We start from the raw sequence: 20,121 nt of genomic DNA on the forward strand, positions 1-20,121 counted from the left end.
GTGGAGCACCCTTCATAAAATAGTGGATTATGACTAAAGCCTTATAGTTAGAGCCGAACTTCCAGTGCCCTCCCGCAGCCACTTACCCCCTCACTCTCAAGTTGTATTGCACTTCCAGGATGATTTTACAGACCACATGGAAAAAATAGATTGTGTTACACATGGTGCTGACAAGGTCAATGAAGGCTATTATATGAAGTTGCTAGGAGCATAGGAATTCTCTGCTTCTGCTACACAGCCATGATGGGACTAAATCACAGGAAATCTAAATCTCCTCCTAGCTAATCAGAGATGGAAACTCCCATCTGCTCTGATTCCCCTTCAAAGGTAGCAAAGCCCAGCGGTGGACAGCTGGTATTCTCCAGCCAAACAGGTCTTTTGTCTATAATGCTCCCTCAAACTGTCACAACCAAAGTTAGCTGAATTTTAACTGGACCCTAGCCCAGCTTCTCCCCATGGACTTTACCTTGCTCTGTCACCTGGGAGCACAGCTCTTGGGAGAGCTCTGGAGATGGTCTTCTGACAGTAGTTAATCACTACAAGCAGCTTGCAGCCCAAGGAGGCATCCTCAACCTGATACAGCTTCTGCAACAGCCTCCAGAATGAGTCTCCTCTAAGCACATCCTGGGTCTTCTCCCTTGTCCACATCTGAGAAATGTCAAGCTATCTCTGATTTGAAACCACTGGGATGTTTTCCTGACAAGTAGTGTTAGCAGAAAAGTAAAGTATACTGAAAGAAAAAAATAGTACTAATTACTGCTAGCTACTGTATTGTGTAGGGCCTTAGCAAAACTATGAGTGTCTTTTAGGTTAGGAAAGCAAATGAAATTTAAAAATCTTTTGAGAAACTGTTGACAGAAAGCATTAATGGCAGTTTTGAGCTATTTTGCAGTGGGTCAGAGCTATAGAAAATCCCACTCATTTTACTCACAAGAATAGTTGCAAGCCCTTTCAGTGTGATTACCCAAGGTTGTGAGCCACATCCTGCTGAAATCCATTTGTAAATAAAGTTCAAACACTTTTCCTACATAGATAAAAACACATCACTTGATTATGGTTGCAAATTAAATAGAACTGTTTCCCAAGATACATGCTCCCCTAGGACAAAATGATGCATCTCAGCAGGACTAAGCAATTAATTGCCAGCATTATATTGGTTTCTTTCTTAATTGTGAAAATAGCTGAAGATTGATTGGAATGAGGAATTGGTTTGGGCTTTTTCCATATTTTTTTCCTGTGGCTACTAAGACCTCAAAGCATAGAAATAGCAAAATGTTTTTGTAGCTACTTATTACTACAAATTCAAAGGGGAAATATTTCTTTGTAATTTAGATTATATCCAAGACAGTGATGAAATCATATTAACATGCTTGTAAATGCAAAAAGTGTGGTAAAATAATTAAATGGTTTGAATTTGTTTAACATATTAGCATTTGCAGGTGAAAATACTGCTATTGACTTCAGGACGTACTACTCTACCTAGAAATTAATAGCTAGTGAGAAAAGAGATTTGCATTCAGATAAATGCCAAGTTCATCTACTGAATCATTCAAGAAAGTAGACTTTGGATAGCACGTTACAGAAAGTTGTATAATACAGATTCTAATCCGTGATATATAATCTAAATTTTTCTCATGTAAATTAGTCACATCTCAGCTAGCACCAGAGGACGTGGTGACCAATTGATCATTGTTCCCCATAAAGGATTCTTTTTTGTCTGTTTTTAACACTTAGAGCTGCCGTTCTGTCCCTTCCTCAGACTTCGGCTTTCTAGCCTAAACAACTAAGATGTTTCTGTATGTTCCTGGGCATGATGCCAATGGCCTGTCATGGGCAGACAAATCAAGCACGTGCAAAGAGACACTCTATACCTTACTCAGTATGTGAGTCTGATGAGCTGTACTGCTCATGTCATTACCTGTATATGGCAGCAGTACCTCCTTTGTGAAATTCAGTAGCCTGAGGACCTGGGTAGCCAGAAAAATTGACAGAAAACTATGGGAAAAGCCATGAAAGTTTTAAGCAAAGTGTAAGTATTTAACCGATAGAGGAAAGCTTTCAGTAGGATGTCTGGCAGGTGGGTTTTTCAACATTCAACCATTTTGCATTGCTAAATCACCTCAGTTCTTTTCCATTTTATAATGATTATTCTCTAAACATTTTACCTGGTTTTGTCCTCTTCTGGACACTTTGTAGTACAGTCACATCCCTCTTGAACATGGGGGTGCCCACAGAGGTGGGGAACTCTGTGGATCAAATAATATAGGCAGATATACCTGATAAATATACATAAGGTCCCATCAGTTCTAAGTGCAATGCAGTAATTATTTTAAATCTCACACCTCTGTTCATACAACCCAAAATGAAGATTGTGTATTTTCTTTAATTCCTTTTGGAGAAGCATCTCGCTGTGTTTGTGATCCACTATAGACCTTGCACTTTTTCTGTCCTACTGCTGTCCACTTAAGAAGACCTTAACTTCATGTAGTTAACTTCATTAAGTTCTTCATGAGGAACCTTCATGAAGTCTTTAACCGCATGAAGTTCAGCAAGGCCAGCTGCAAAAAGTCCTGCACCTGGACTGGGGCAATCGCCAGTAGCAATACAGACTGGGGGATGAATGGATTGAGAGCAGCCCTGTGAAGGACTTGGGGATACTAGTGGATAAAAAATTGGACATGACACAGCAATGTGCACTTGCAGCCCAGAGGGCCAACTGTATCCTCGGCTGCATCAAAAGAAGCGTGACCAGAGGGTCAAGGGAGGTGATTCTCCCCGCTTCACTCCACTCTCCTGAGACCCCACCTGGAGTACTGCATCCCGCTCTGGGGTCCCCAGTATAAGACAGACTGGACCTGTTGGAGCAGGTCCAGAGGAGGGCCACAAAAATCATCAGCAGGATGGAACACCTCTCCCATGAGGAAAGGCTGAGAGAGTTGGGGTTACTCAGCCTGGAGAAGAGAGGGCTCTGGGAAGACCTTATTGTGGCCCTTCACTATATAAAGGGAGCTTATAAGAAAGATGGAGAGAAACTTTTTACCAAGGCCTGTAGTAACAGGACAAGGGGCAATGGTTTTAAACTGAAAGAAGGTAGATTCAGATTGGACATAAGGCAGAAATTCTTTATGATGAGGTTGGTGAGACACTAGAAAAAGGTTGCCCAGAGAAGCTGTGGCTGCCTGTGCTGGTTTTGGCTGGGATGGAGTTAATTTTCTTCATAGTAGCTAGTATGGTGCTATGTTTTGGATTTGTGACCAAAACTGCATTGATAACACAGGGATGCTTCAGTTACTGCTTGCTCACTCCTTACCCAGAGCCAAGGCCTTTTCTGCTTCTCCCCCCACCCCACCAGCGAGGAGCCTGGGGGGGCACAAGGAGTTGGGAGGGGACACAGCCGGGACAGCTGACCCCAACTGACCCAAGGGGTATCCCAGACCATAGGACGTCACGCTCAGCACATAAAGCTGGGGGAAGAAGAAGGAAGGGGGGACGTTCGGAGTGATGGCGTTTGTCTTCCCAAGTCACCGTTAGGCGTGATGGAGCCCTGCTGTCCTGGAGATAGGTGAACACCTGCCTGCCCATGGGAAGTGGGGAATGGATTCCTTCGTTTGCTTTGTTTGTGCACATGGCTTCTGCTTTACTTATTAAACTGTCTTTATCTCAGCCCACAATTTTTTTCTTTTACTCTTCCGATTCTCTCCCCCATCACACTGGGGTGAGGAGTGAGCGAGTGGCTGTGTGGTGCTTTAGTTACCGGCTGACGTTAAACCACAACACTGCCCCATGCCTCCAAGTGTTCAAGGCCAGCTTAGATAGGGCTTTGAGCAACCTGACTACTGAAAGATGTCCCTGCCCATGGCAGGGGGGTTGGATCAGATGATCTTTAAAGGTACCTTCCAACTCAAACCATTCTATGATTCTATGTCCCTGTTTTTTTTATTTGTGCAATTGGTATTGCCTTGCCAAATACAACTCTCTGCACTTATCTTAACTAAATTAATATTTCTTTTTATTTCAGAGCATTTATCCAATTTATCACTATGGTTTTGGATTCTAAACCTGTCTCCAAAGAGCTCACAACCCATAAAACATTTCTGTTACCTACAGATTTTATTATATCATTCCCTTACACGTGACCTAAATCACAGATTAAACTAACGTTACTGGAACCTTGGAACCACAGTGTTCTCCAAGGTAACCTATTGGATATATGCCTCCATTTTCTTGGCAAGTGACTCCTGTTTTTTGAGTGCAGATTTTGAACTCAGATGTATGCCCACACTATATACTTTTCTTGGAGGTCATATCACCCTAATTTACTTAAGAGAATGCAATGGAACAAAAGCCTTTCTAAAACCAAGATACATTATTTTTCAATCTACTAGACCAGTCAAAGTCACTGGGTAGTCAGAGAAGGAATTTCTTTCTCTGACATGACTTGCTCTTGACAAATTAGTGTTGGCTGTTTCTTATCTTCTTTAAAATTGATTATTTAATTACTTTTTTCAGTAGCTTTTTGCATATCAGAGTTTGACACATTTAGTTGATCTTTCTTTACTCATGGCAGACCTCACCATCTGCTATGAGGCCTCACAAACAAGTGCTAATTATTCAGAAATTGTTTCATGTAGATTCCTTAAGTACTCAAGAGGGCAAATTTGATCAGTTATCCCTGGTCTGAGTACATCGTACCTATCCAAATGTTCATTCACCTGTTCTTTTCCTATTCTGGCTTGTTTCCTATATCCTTAATAATTTCCGTGTATTGAGCATCTGGTCACAACTGACCTTTTGTATGAAAATCAAAACAAAAGTAGAAGGACTGAAGATTTTGTCTTCTCGGTGACATCATGAATTGCTCCTCTTCCCCTGTAAGTTATGGCCTACACTTTATAGTCCTTTTAATTCATTTGTTAAACAATTTTTTGTCTTATCTTTTATGTCCTTTGCTACTTGTAATGCATTTTGAATATTGGCTGGGGAGGATTCTGAAAAGGCAGGAACCACCAAGCAGCTACCAGGAAGCAGTCCTAGTTCATGGCTTCTGCTCAGCTTGGTGTCTTTGGGCATGTCAGGCAGCAAAAGTGTGGGCATTATTGTGTACCTAGACTTCAGGACCCCGTCATTGCAAAAGCCATGGGAACCCAGATGTGGTACTCAAAGGTCCCCTTTATGAGTCTGTTCTTCAAATGTACACAGAAGTGGAATAGATTTGATTCATCAATAATTTTTTAAGGGAGACCAGAGGTACTTACATTCAATCTATCTGCAAAAAAGAAATTACTCTCTGAAGTTTAATTAGAAGTTCAATATTTTACGTTAAGTTCTACAGTTTTGTTTTTACTTTGCATATGGCAACAATGTGGTTTAAGCTATGGCTTTTCTTTACCTGATTTCTTTCTCATTGGGCCACCCATGCTAAAGGAGTTTTGCTAAAATGAAAACAGAAGAAACGTTCTCAGTGTGAACAGACACATAAATGGGCTTTTTGTCACTTCATGTTTGTCTGCTTCAGGATGCACATCATTATTGAACTAATTTTTCAGGAGCATGTTGGAAGTTCTTTTAACAGCTGAGCAGAAACTTAAAGGTATCTACCTAGGATGTAATGGAGCAGCAATTTTGTCTATTTTATTTCTGAGGAGTGTCCATATTTAGCCATGCTTTGCTGCCTTCACAGAACCTTGATGAAGTGCCTCCAAGAAGCAAGCAATGGTATCTAAATTATTTAAGGAAACATTTGCACCACTATAATGACTACTAACCCATCTCAAGAGTAAAGGTCAGTAAATCTATTAGGGTCCTTAAGCTTTGCCTTGCTGATATTTCCAAGTCCTCTAGCTCATTTCCCTCTTATTTTTAAGAAAGATAATATAATTTGACCTTGAATTTATTAATGCCCTGTGCCACTAATTGGACTGCAGGTAGCAGTTAGAAAAACACAAAGAAGATGAAACTAAATGATCGTACACATGCTTTTTTTAGTTTCAGTTTTAATTGGCATTGCCTCAGCTAATCACAGTTAAGTGAAGCAAATATGTAACATTACACACTCAGCTATAAAAATATTTCCATCAGAAGCTGTTTAATGGATCTGTGACCAAATAATAAATTATATTCATGTAGCAACATAGTATTCACCACTCAACTCTCATTGGAAAAGAGTTCATGTACAGAAGTTCAGTGTAGTGGCTAAGAGAGGACCCTGAGGTAGGAGACATGGGCTTCTTTTCACTGTTTTTCTTTTGCCTCATGCTAACCAGTAGCAAAATCTTCCTGTGCCTTTTTTTTTCTGGCTGTACCAACACTATCGAAGATGATGGAAAAAACCCCTCTCTCTCACTTTCTTCTAGGACACTGCAGACATTCAAAAGAAGTTGTTAAATATTATTCAAGTTAGAATTAATATTTTCATTGGAACAAGAAGAAAATCCAGAGAAAATGGAGATTTATGAAGGTCATAAGAAGGTGCATGGTGTGTTGAAACTTTCACTGTATTCTTTTGTTAAATCTATACATAAAAATTCTCCCCTGTTGGGATAAAACAATTCAGTACCTCACACCACTTTCCAGCTTTAGCAAAATGCAGCCAACTTCATGATGAAATGTGGAAGCTCTTCAGTAGTAAAGGGGGCAACTCTTACTTCTTAACCTGGTCAGAAGGACTCAACACCTGGAAAAAATGCAGAGCCAGGTATTATTGAGGATGGTATGATTCAAACAGATGGACAAATTAGGAAAAAATGATACAGCACTGTCCCGCTATAGCTCAAAATGTTACCGCTTCATTCCACATAAGCAGACCACCACTATTAATCACTCACACTTGCGTAATGCATCAGCAGCAAATACTAATGGTCAGTGCAAGACTTTTCTGCCTTAGCCAAATTGTTCAATCATTTAAATGGGCTTTAGATGACCTGATCATAAGACTGATTTATATGAAGTTGCTTACCCAACCCATATGTACACTGTGACATGAATGTGGCTGTAGAGAAATACAGTATACCACCTGCTGATAACTGAGTAGTGTATTGATTATCATTCTGCTCCAATAAAAAAAAAAAAAGGAACGGAAGTGGTGCTTGCATTGTCTTAAAGTAACTCAGATGAGACTTATGTTGAGGATGATGTGGTAATATTGTATATTATACAGGTCTACCAATAGCAAAGTCAACTAAGGTTAACTATTCCCCAGACCGAGAACTGCCCATAGGTGAGACAGCCTCCTCTTGAGATAATAGAGCCCAGGGGGACCACGCATGTTCCCTAGACCTCACGTGTGGAAGCTAATAGATAAAGAAAACTTCAAATCCCTTTTAGCACCTAAACCAAGGAATTTTGTAAGCTTTCCTACTGGCTAGCTGGCTTTCCTAACAAGTTCAGTTTCCAGCTACTTCTTATAAAAACAATCCTCTTCTCTGTATTGTCACACTCCTTTTATTCTGAAAGAAATGTTCAAGTACATGCACAAAAGAGGAGGAAATTGCCTAGAGGTCCCTCAGGAGATGGGATTCGGGTTTGGCCGATCTTGTTCAAATGCCCACAAAACAGTAGGAATGCTTCGTTATACAAAAATGCCACATAGTGAATAAATCCCAAATTTCCAACAGCCCTAATAACTGTTTGTTCGGTCATCATTGCTTTTCCTTTGATGTGACCCAAAACCACGCCAGCTGGTATCAGGGCAAATCCCCCACACAGACCAGAGTGCTAGCATGTGGATATCAAAAGAAAGAGTTATGATTCATTTAAGACACTGTCTTCTTGAAACATCCCTTGAAGACAGTACCAAGAGAACTTGGCCATTGTAAAAATAACCATCTGAAAGGGTCTCACAGGTGGCCAACTAAGACAAAGTTTTGTGCATAAATACAGCTTAATCACAGAATGTAGTTTAAATTAATAGTCCCATTTTGTGACAAATCAGTGTCTTTGTACCATAGGAAGAACTGCTGCTCTTGGGGAATTTAAGATTGTGCTATGTGGTCGGCCACTGAATGGAAATACTATTAATGTGACTTACTGACCTTAAAGCCAAAAGGTGACTTACGATCAAACAATCATCTGTCTTGTCTGCCCTCTTACAGATTCTAGAGGTTGAAGTTTACCCTTTTATACATGTAACACTAACAACCCTTACCATCCATGGGTTGGATGGTGGTTGGAAAGAACATGGCTCTCATTGTTCTGTGTTCACCTAAAGGAAGATATTCTAAATCATGAGTTTTGCTTGAAATAAATTAAAATGCTGTGGTAGGGTGCATTTTTGTTGTTATTCTAGTGATTTGGGTTGAAGTTGGATGAGAAAAGTATCCTTTTACTTCAAAAAATGTAGGGGGAAGAAAAAGCAACTGCTGGCATTTATGGTAAGCAAATGACAGATGTGAAAATCTAATAACATGTTCATAACAAGGTGGAAGAACTAAACATATATTCACAGACAGAATCTCCAGGAATCCTCATCTGACAAGCTATGGCTATATTTCAGCAACAGCAGCAATGAGAAACTAACATCACAGAAATGCACATTAGCACTCCCTTTTTTTCCATTTTTTTTATCAAACACAGATTCAGAAGAAGTGAATTATTATTTTTCTGGAGTTAGACTGCAGAGAGCAACAATTCTGCTAACTGTGTTTAGCACTGAAAAAAATAGGGAAAAAAAAGAATAATCTAGGTGTATCTTCAATACGTATCAGTAAAATAATATGTTTGAATCAACTACTTATAGGTGTCTTTAAGAAGCAGCAGGATAGTGTTTGCTGCAGGGCTTGTCAAACTGCTTATCACTGGTTTGTTCCAATATGCTGCTGGGTACTCTGGTTTGAAACCAGGGCATCATGTCCTTAAAATTAGCAATGTGTAAGTGCTTTATTGGATAGCAGCCAATGATACCAAGCAAGATAAAGTCCATTGAGCTTTTAATGCTGTAGTTGTATAGTTAAAATTTACAGATAACATAAATTGGATATACCCCAGAGTATCTTGATTTGTTCATCATATTTGGGAATCTACCCAAGTGTTTTCCTTTCTATTTATTATGAATAGATTTACTCTGAAGACCATGATATTTGTTCCTTTAAATTCCACCTGTCCTGTAGGGGATCCAGCTGCCTGACAGGATGAACACTTTAAAAAAACGAAGCCTAAGTACCTGTAAAAAGAGATATTCTCTTTCAGTAGCAGTGATGACATTTTTAAGCTCCAAGACCATCTCACTCAGTTGTTTTTGCTTTTCTCATGGTCACACAGACTGCAGCTACATAATAAGGGGGAAAATGAGGTAATATTTTTTCAAAAGTTATCTAAAAACTGTAAAATGATGGCCGGAGGCAATTATTCTCCAGTGTTCTCATTTGTTTGACTCTTTATGCCTCATGTGTGTTTTGATTTTGTCTCTGTTCTTGGCTAGCCTCTGGGCTGCTTACACACTTTCTACAAACAACACACTAAAACAAAAATAACCTGAATTGATATTTAAATGTTTAATGGCCTAGATCCAGAGGCAGATATGAGTTGCTGCTATATACCCCCAAAATAGTACATTGCATGGTAGGGAGTTTGGGAAAGCAATTTGAAATAGGCAAGGAAGTTTGTGTACAATCATGGAATATCCTTGAAAAGGATACTCTAGCAGAGTCAAATTGGAGATAAGGGTGACACCAGATTTGGAAGAGGAACAAATAGCTCTTGCACATTCACTTTGAATTTTATAAATATATTTTTATAAATTTTTATTTTATAACTGTTTCCATTAGAAAAGTCCAAAAGGCCACTAATATTTGCCAAAGAGTATTTTCCTTACAATTTCATTAATATTGTGGATACGCCTTAAAGAAAAAAATCAATATACACAGACTATTGGGAAGTCTTCTTCAAGTCCTGTTGGCTGCCCACCACCAGTGATGTATTTAATGGGGTGTTCTTCCTGCTCCCAGACTACCACAGACTCCTAACGTCACCTCGGAGAGGGTGCTCAGCTTTTGTTTCATGTGCATCCTATCCTCTAAATTTTGTTTTCTTTCTCATCTACCTCTCCCCATTCCCAGTATCCCAAGACCCGGTCTCTTTTCCCTTTCCCAGCTTTTCTCTTCTATGCACATGCTGTGTGCAGAGCAGGGGGGAGCACCTGGGATTTGAGAGAGGACAGGACTTCTTCTCTGTCTCCATCATGGCCCAAGAAGGCCTGGGTTCCTTCCTGCAGGAGGAAGCATTGTCTGTGAGCTGCTATCAATTAAATGCAATAAATGAACATGTATGTGAGCGCATGTTTAGGCAATCACACTGTAACCATGCTCTGATGCCCTCAGCGGCCTACCTGAGAATTCTATCACAAATAAATTAATCAAGAACAGCTCATCCATATAAAAATATTATCCCTGCCATGCAGCCAGGAACCATGCTGTCTGCAATACAGTGATCAGTTGAATCGATTCTTCCACTGCAAATTAAAACTGCCTGAAGGCAGCTTAATTTCATCTAAAAATGAAGACTTTTTCATGTCTTCATATAAAATGATAGAGAGAAACTGTTGGCATGCTATTAGTTTTAACTTAGTTTATCAAAAGCAGTTTTATAGCGTCATTTGGACATTGGCCCCTTCTTTACATGTACAAGATAAATAATTCACCTTTAAAGCCATGTTTGCTGTTCAAAGAAATTAAAGTCTGAGATTCACCAAGCAAAAGTAGGGGCTGAAGTAGGAGCTGAGATATTTAAAAGTCTGGTATTGAAATGGATTGATGTTTTTCTCTGCATGAAATTCTTCTCACTACATATTAGCCCTCCACAGTATAGGTGTCTCAATTAATCCGCTTGCCTGGAGTGCCTTTCCAGTTGAGAGGGAGAGGGAGTTGCCCCCAGAAGATTCATTTGACTTAGCAGCTATCCTACCGAGCACAGCTTCAGCCCTCTGAAATGGCTCCTTCCAGAGGCAAGGGAGAGAGACTGGCGACAGGATGCTTCGGCTCAGATGTTTAACAGTAAAATGGCTAAAATTTTAGCCTGCTTCAAAATAGTGCCTCAAGCCATTTATCACAAAATGCTGAGAAACATCAGCTGGTTAAACCTGCTGGCAGATGTCATCAACCCAAAGCTGCCCATAGGTGCCAGCAGGTTGCAGAGGATGGCTGGGCTGTGCAAACCCCAACCCATCAACACTAACAGGCATGGCTGTGGTCTGGGAGCAAAACTTAGTAGCCCTAGAGCTACTGGTTATTACCTTCTCCATTTTTTGGCTACAAATACTCTCCTGGGAATGCCGCGGTGCTACAGAGCTTATTACTGGGTCTTTAGTTGTCCCTTTCTGCAATTCCTTTAGGGCATTTTGTGCCTTAAGACAGGTAGGAGAAGCAACTTGCAGTCAGTAAACTATAACAATTTTCAGGGAACCTATGGCTCCTGAAGTGATCATTGTCAGCTGGTTTAAATTACACAAAACTTCCGGCTATTCTATCGGTGTCTGGATTTCTCAGGGTTATAAGAAAAAAAATCAAGGATATTTTCTCCTCTGCTCAGTAAAAGGAAAAGAAAATTTCTCCCTGTAGGTTAGCTTGAGACAAAAAGAAAAGGAAAAAACCCAACCCTTTCTCATGAATTTTGTTCATATGAGCAAGACATCAAAATCTTAAGTAATGACATTAGAATCTTTTTGATATGGTCTCAGGGGCTGTGGAGAAAAAGAACAGAGAGAGATATGTATGGCCTCACACAACTCACACCGTGGTCCCAGCTTGCTCCGAACACTATCCCATCAATCCCAAGTCATAAATGCAGTTCAGCAGAAGGAGGGAGAAAGTCATTACTGATTGTTCAGTATTTCATCCCAAGTTACATTCTCTCAGAAATAATTCTTCAACCCATAATGAGCCCATTAAATGGCACTTATAAAAAAACAAAAAAAAAAGTTTGCAAGATTTTTTGATTCTGTCATCTGACTTCATTGTACTTCTCTAACATTCACCCAGCAATTTATTTAATGATAAGCATAAATTATGTACCTGCTAGCCAAAGAGCTCTTAATAAGTGAAAGTGACAGAAAGACAGAAAGACTGAGATTACCTGACCAGTTCTTTTCTCCACAGAACACATAGCTCTAATTTTAAGTCATATCATATTAATTTGCTTTTCCTTCACAAATTATTTTTAGCCCCAGCCCTTTCAGATTGATGTGTATAGCTATAAAACAAGGCAGGTGCATGAGCTCCCTCCTTTTTATTCTTCAGTGTTGCATCTGAATATTTACCAGTGGAGAAAGTAAGAGCCAACAATGAGATTTCAACACAGGATTTCACAGTACCTCTTTGGAAAGATATTTGTATGATTAATAATGGTTGCTGAAAGTACAGGATATGAATCAGCCTCTATGTCCTGATGATTGCCTCTGTGAGAAAAAGAAAAAAATCATCATACCAGGGGAAAAAAATGTATTTATGAAAAATTACTGAAAGTGATTTAAAGCAATCTACTTGCTGACTTACTTAGCTAGGTAATCACTACAGCTATGGTCTAAGGAAAGAAAGATTTCTGTCCTGGCTTCTGTTTAAAATATAAATTGATATCTCAGAACATGACTCCTGAGCAAGTAATTTCTGCTTCTTATGCACTGGGCAGTTTAACTGCTTGTTGAAAGGCATAATTGCTATGAATGCAATGTCCCTAGCATAAAAAGAAAGACAAAACCTTATTGCACAGATCTGAAAAGTGGTGCAAATGCAGACCCACCTGAAAAAACAAAGATGTTGTCTTTGAATTATCTTGGATCAATAGTGAACCTCTGACTCTACACTGCAAAATAGGTATTCCTGTGCATTCTGTGATACAGCAATTTGTGCTTGCTTTTCCTTTGGTAATAGGTCTTATCTAGAGAAAAGTAGGGATGAACATATTCAATTAGCTTCCTGAAATACAGTGTCATTGTTTCTTTCTCCTACCTTTTTATCCATGGACATTTTCCCAGTCATTTTTAGTTACTGCCTCCTGTGGGCTTGTGTAGCAGACATGCTGACTCCTTAATTAAAATTGCATGCCAGGAAGTAAGTAACTGCCAGCTGAATGCTTGCCTCCTACTGTTGCATTCTGTCAGCTCAGGGATGGTTTGCTTTCTCCTCCCCCCTTATTAATTTTTTTTTTTTAAGGAAATGTCAGTTGCTGTTTCTGAAAGTAAATTTGGGAAACTCTGGAAAAGGCACTTAAGCTGGCGATTAAATCCAGAAAACGTCATTATTTTTTGTGTAGAAGAAAAACATGAGCACATTAAAAGCATGAAGTCAGTTTTCTGGGTCTGAATAGCCCAAACACCATGCAAATGAATACTGGGATAAAAACACTGGCGGACAAACCAGAGTGGCTTATGCTGCAGGTTGGTACCCATCTGGGGACATCTGTGGAACACTCCTGGAATTAAGCAAGAACCTCCCATGTACAAGTCCCACCCCTAGATATTTCTGTATTTTCCTGGAGGTCAAGTCCTATTCTGGGAGGAATGAGAAGTGTGGATGCCTGCCTGAAGCTTCCCAGGCTTTGAGAAGAGGTGCAGGGCAGCCGCTGGTTTTCAAGAACCCAGAGGTCAGGCGTACGCGTCCCTGCAAAGCAAGCAGGCTTGCACGACAGCGGTGCCTCTGCGGGCTGTTGCCAAAAGGGCCGAGGCTGGAGGACAGCAGGAGGCTGGCTGCCCCATGCTAGCACCCTTCTGGAGGCTGCTGCTGCTGCTGCTGCTTCTCTCTGCCTATGCACTGAGCTCCATCTGGGATTTTTCCCTTTGAAAAACAATCACGCAGCCCTTGCTCTGAACCAAGGTGGAGTGGAGAGTTAAAAGCCATTTCTAGAGTGGGAAGGCTGAAGACACAATCATTAGGGCCATAATTAGGCTCTTGAATGTCTCGGGTAGAGGCCAAGACATCCACTCTTCTCTGCCTACGCCAACATTTATTGATTTTCACCATCGCTTCCCATGATGTCACGCTCCGGCAGTTGCCCTTTTTGCTTATGGGAGATTGAGTAAGAACAGAAACCTTCTCCCAAAGACAGGGAAGTAAAAGGAGTTTGGCAAAAGTTCCTCCCATCCTTCTAGTTCTACCTTTTTAATATTCCTCATCCTGTGAATATAAACTCACTGACTGTTACAAAGCTTTCCAGGTATCTACAGGGGTTTGAAACAGGCTGGTTGGTTTGCCGTGGTAAGTGGAATCCATCTCTATGTTGGCTGCCTGAGAATCTGAAATTTCATCTTTGCCCTAACTAGAACAATACATTTCAGCACAGACCAAGACTCAGGACATATACCAAAGCGCTCAAGCAATCGTGCTTCTTGGCTTCCAGTATTTCTTCAGGCTCACCTCACTGCTATGAGCAGAAATAGATGGGTTACAAGCACAGCAAAAATTCCAAAATAAGCATCCGTTTCACTACATCAGTACATTTGTAATGCCTTGTACCATATCTCATTCACAGTGGTTGCTGAACACCACTGATGTAAAAGTACAAACAATGAGAACTGCCGACTTCCAGGTAACTTCTGCTCTACCAGCTCCCAGGAACGGAGCTCCTGGGCAGCCGGAGGCCTCGGCCATTTGCAGTTCATGTGCGTGCTGTGCTCCACAGCTTCCAGGGAGAAACAAGAGCTTAGCAGCTGTGATAGCTGGCTACTTTAACATTTCATATCTTCAGGGTATGATTTTTTTTACAATTGCCTTTGTTTTTTCACTTACAGAGTAAAATTTTGACCCCAGGAAACTAAATAGGAAAGTTCCCATTGGTTTTAGCTAAGCTAGGATGTGAACTTAATATTGTAAAATGGGGAAGCAAAGCAAAGGTTTTAGAGACAAGTAACATCTTTTATCACAGTAACTGACATACTTGGAAAAAACAGGTAAGCCTTTGGGTGCACAGGCTTTATAGTTCATACTGCACTAGGTTAAATATTCATCTGAAGTTAAAATATACATGAATGTAAGCTAAATACAGCAGGCTAATATTTTAACGAATCCCCAAATTAATCACACTTTTCAGAATTAATTTTGAAAACACCACTCATTTCAGGCTTCCATTTTTAGGTTGAAACGGATAAAGCACAAAGCTCCACCACGACCAAAACACTGAAAACAAAAATAAATAAAACAAAGACTAAAAATACTCTTGTGATTTGCTTTCTGTTATTTTCTCTGCCTAAGCCATCACAGTGCAAATTGAAAACTAGCTAAGAATAGATCCTCATGTAGATGAGATAGCAATGTCTCTCTTGCTCTGGTTTGTATTTTAGTTCTGATTTCCCATGTTTACTGCAAGCAGGTAGAAAAAAGATCGTGAGTTCAGATGTCTGGCTGCATTCAAACTTTCTTGAGTTTGAATTCCAGCGAGGAGAAAAGGAGCAGAGAAAAACATGGATAAATACATGATAAAACTTGAAACAAACTTTTCAAAACTAATAATGGTTGCTAAGTAACAAAACCATACTTAACCTTTGCTAATGATTAACAAACCTCAAAATTCGCATAAGCCAGGAAAGAAGTAGCAAAGGAGTTTTGCAGGCGTTCTTTTGTTTTGGGAGTTTTCCAGGTTGCTTACAGTTTTTGCTCTTCTAAAATTTGTAAGGAGATAAGAGGGAGGAAATTACCCAGATGACTGAACTAAAGAAGGCGTTGTTCCCCTGTGAAACACTGGCAAGTGATATTTGTGTTCTGAAGATATTTTTTTCCCCTGAATGATACTCACCCTGAAATGAGATCTGAGCCTGAATATACCAAGCTAGCTTTAGGGTAGGGGTCTATTTTTGCAAGGTTTATGTCACCTACTCATCACTGCAAAGCCACTGTGCATAACCTTTGTTTTGACTTATAAGAGTCAATTGATGATAAGAGTCTTTACAGAATATATTCCCTGTCAGGTCTTTATTCTTTTTTTCTCAGCATAGGTAATCACAGATATTGCTTAAACACTATTATTTCTGCCCTTGAAAATGTCTTATTGCAGCCACTAAAGTTAAACCCAGTCTATCTCATCTACATATCTCTATCTTTGTTTATAAAGCCTTTACCACTATATTTTGCTAAATTTCTTGCAAACTTCCCACAGAGTAGTATATAAGGGATCAAATTCATTCCTCTCTAAGGGTCAAGCTGTTAGATAACCTAAGGTTGTACAGTGAGGTACAAGCATCAAGCCATGAAAAATGCATTCCAGATATCCATGAGACCACAGTTCAATCCACAGGTATCAATGCCTTGAATGCATGTTACTTCCCAAGCAGTTTTTGCCTATAAAAATCTCAGGAAATCAGAGACTTTATAAGACAATCTGTCTCCTTGCTTATCTAATGAAGCCTAGCTTGATTAGTTTAGATTTACACTTTATTTATGGCTCCTCTAAGTCTGTTGTGTGTATCCACCTATTTGAGAATGGGAGAAGCAACATCCCGCAGTTATGAAAGTAATGATTTTGTGTCTGACTGATTGCAAGATCCTTGATCTCTGCACATTTCTGCTGTGTGATTCCATTTCTGCATCTAGTGAGATGTTTTACTGTTATTTTCTACTCTACTTTCCCTTTCTGCCTTTCATTAGCAGGCAGTACATCCTCACAGGGCTCATTGACATCACATAAAGCGTCGGTGTCCATTATTATCATGCAGCCTTTGTTTGGACCATCAAAGATGGCTCAGAATAGGATGTCACACACCTGTGTACTGGAAAACAAGATAGTCAGTAAAACTGGTTGGGTATTTGGGGGATGATATGCTTTATTCTCAAAAAAAAAAACAATTTATTGAAATTGAAACATTGAAAAGGAGAAGTATTGACATTTTTGATCCAATTTCTTTTATAAAAATACAAATTCCAGTTTCATAGTTTGAAAGTATATTTAGTCTCATAATTTAAGCTAACAGAAGAGATTTTAAAAATGAACCAGTATCTAAAAACCATTCAGAGTCAATTGGAAGAGTATATTTTGATTGACACAAACAAATGAACAAACACAAATATGATCATCATTGTGCCAAAAACTTTCAAGATGTCAACTGTTTATTCTGAGCTTGGAAAGGTAATTCTTTTGATATCACAAAAACATTCTTGGGATGAAAAATCTTACTTCCTGGAAAAATTGAAAGAAAAGTTTGGCAGTATTTTTTCTCAAAAATAAGCCAAAGGACAAACAGACTAAGAATAGGCATGCCAGACAGACCACTAATACCTTTACAATTTAAGTCTTTATCAGTTCTAAATTTAAAAGCTTATACTCCAGTAAATGGCAATTTAAACCACCCATGGACTAAGATTACTAAAGATTAATTCCCCCTGCTGATATTCAGAAGACCCTCTGAAGACCTAGATTTGGAGAATGTACTGTGTACCAGAGACCCAGATGTAAAAAGCAGTTTTCATAAATCTGTTCAACAAGGGTAAAGTTTATTTATTTTATTTGTGACATCTCTAAGTCTGACACCTGAGCCTTAGCTGATGCTGTGCTCTGTTTCTAATTGAGGGTTAAAAAGAGGCACCTCCTGTTGATGGATTATCATGCTTATACTAGAGATGTATCTTAGAATAAGCTGAATTGCTCTGCTTGCATATTTGCCCATGTAGATGGTTAAGGCAGCCTAGAATATCCAGCTTAGACTTAGAGGTGTAAGGTTTGGGTACCTAAGTAAAAACAGATGATTTCTCAAGCTCGTTTGTTTTATTTTGAGAACTTATATAACCAAGATGATGATGTCTTTCTCAGATCGTCATGATGGTTAAAATGTCCCTCCCTCATGCTTTACCCATGGTAGTGGTTAAACACAGCTGTGTATACTACCTACTCATCACTGGAGAAATTATTAGATCTTCATGTACCTCTAGATATGATTAATCACAAACGCAAGAGTTTTATTAGAACTTCCAATGTACTAAAATTCTTCCAATGTAAGCAAACTGAAATTGCCCCAGGATTATGGATGCTACCATAATAGCTTTGAAGCTATTGCCTTGCTTCATAGTACTGCTCTTTTTAAAAGCATTAAACATCAAATTGATTTTAAATGCCAAGATCTGAAATCAAGCAGAGAGTTATAACATAGATTTCTTTTACATAAATATTTTTGGAGTTTTAGAATGTCAGAGCAAAACTGAACTAGCTAAATACACTATCCTTGCTGATATTTACAGTTAAGAGCTCATATGAAACAGGAGACCACATCCTGATTGGGTTAATAAGGTAGACAGAATTATGAAGGCTGATGAAATTAGGTAACAGACTCTGCTACAAACAATAAAAACATTTTTAATGGGTTTTCCTTTTACTGTGAAAAGTTTTATGAAACTAGCCAATGCACTGGAAGATGAAAGCACTGGTGGGCTGGAGGAAGCACAATGCATCAGTTGCTAAATACTCCAGACATAATACTTTCTACATTTGCAAGCTATAAGGAGACACAACTGAAGAGAAATTTCAGGCAGCTAAAAATTCATGCAAAATAAGTCATCAGGCTGAAAGGTTTCCTGCAAAAATTTTCTGTAGAAAATTATCAGTGCCATGGCTGAGATATCTAGCTTTGTGCTATCAAAAGATTAATCCTATAAACTTCTAAATAAAGCATGGCTTCTTGTAGATGTTAATCATCTTGTAGATGTTAATCTACAAGAGACGCATAGAAATGCCTACTGGTCTATACTTTTAAACAGAATAAACCCCCTTGTATTTAAAATATAGTTACTTATATTTCCAATAGATATTTACCAAGTAAACTGAGATGATGGGAGGCTAACATGACACTGGAAATGTACTCGAGCTCCCCTGCACTCTTTCCTGGCACACTCAAAATTTTTGACATTTCATGTCTTTTATACTAGAAGTCTTAAATTTGTTATAGAGCTGGAGAATTTTTTGTGGGCTTGCACTGGTTAAGGTGAGGGGAAAATGATGGGCGAGAGTCAGACTCATTAGTCTAATTGTACCACTCCAGACCTATGTTTCTGAGCATGAATTATACCTTGTTGCCCCTCTTTCTGCCTGCCTCCTACACATAGACACTCACACACACACGTCTTGTTGCTGATCATTTCTAAACTTATAGCAACTGCCTTAAATAAATTTACATTTTCAAGGAACAGTTACTTTTAATATTGAACGGGTCTAGAGACTTAGTATTTCAAACAAGGTCCTTCTTTCCCCTTGCAGCATCTTCACAAGAGGAGAAATTCCCTGCTCTGGCACAATTCAAAGTCTAGTTCTGCAGTTATGCTCAGAATTTAAATGGTCTCATATGGTAATCTATAGGTGAAACTCATTTGTATTCTTATGAACAGTTTATTATTCAATATTGTTTGAAATTTTTTATCAGCTACCTGTGTTCCTCATTAAAAGACAATTTTTTTTTCAGGAACCATTGCCAGAAATCTGGACATTATACAAAGGCAAGGAAAGCCTCTTAGCAGTAGAAAAGGTTTACTATCCTGAGGAAATATGGCCTTTGAGCCAAAATCCTGGGCCAGAGTGGACTGAGTATCTGATGTACACTGGGAAATATATGTTTACAGACCTGACAAAGAAAAGACACTGAGTGATATTTTCATGCCTGGCAGAAAATAAACAACACTTTATTTACAGAAGTTTAACTCTTTTATCACAGAAGACTTAATCAGCCTCCTACTTTGCTACATGCAATACTCCAGAGCCAATTCTTTTTTCCGTATAAAGATTCATATGAACATCTGCACAAAGGAAAGCTCCCCCATGATCAGATGTCTCCTCTAAAATCTGATTGCATTGCCAAAACATCATGGCTACTGGACAGCTCAAACAGAGGCCGAAGAGGGATAGACAGGCTGATTTAATAATTTGCCTGTAAGAATAGAAAATGAGTTCTCGGTTCTATTGCCATTAGCATTTCAAAGACAGTGCGACAGGCATATGTAGTTTTAAAAAAATAATAATTCTATTTCTTCCCAGATGCAGAATCCAGCTGTTTGAACTAGCACTGAAAGAAAAGCAGAGTGCATCGCGTGTAACCCAAATGGGCTGACACCCCTGATCTCCACTTAAAGGCTGGGTATGACAAAAATGTTTGAAATTCTATTTGATTTTTTGGCTATTAATTATTTCAGCAACAGTAACACTTCAAGGAATCTGACAAAGCAGTAA

This window comes from Aquila chrysaetos, chromosome 5 (genome assembly GCF_900496995.4).
Source record: "Aquila chrysaetos chrysaetos chromosome 5, bAquChr1.4, whole genome shotgun sequence".
NCBI lineage: Eukaryota > Metazoa > Chordata > Aves > Accipitriformes > Accipitridae > Aquila > Aquila chrysaetos.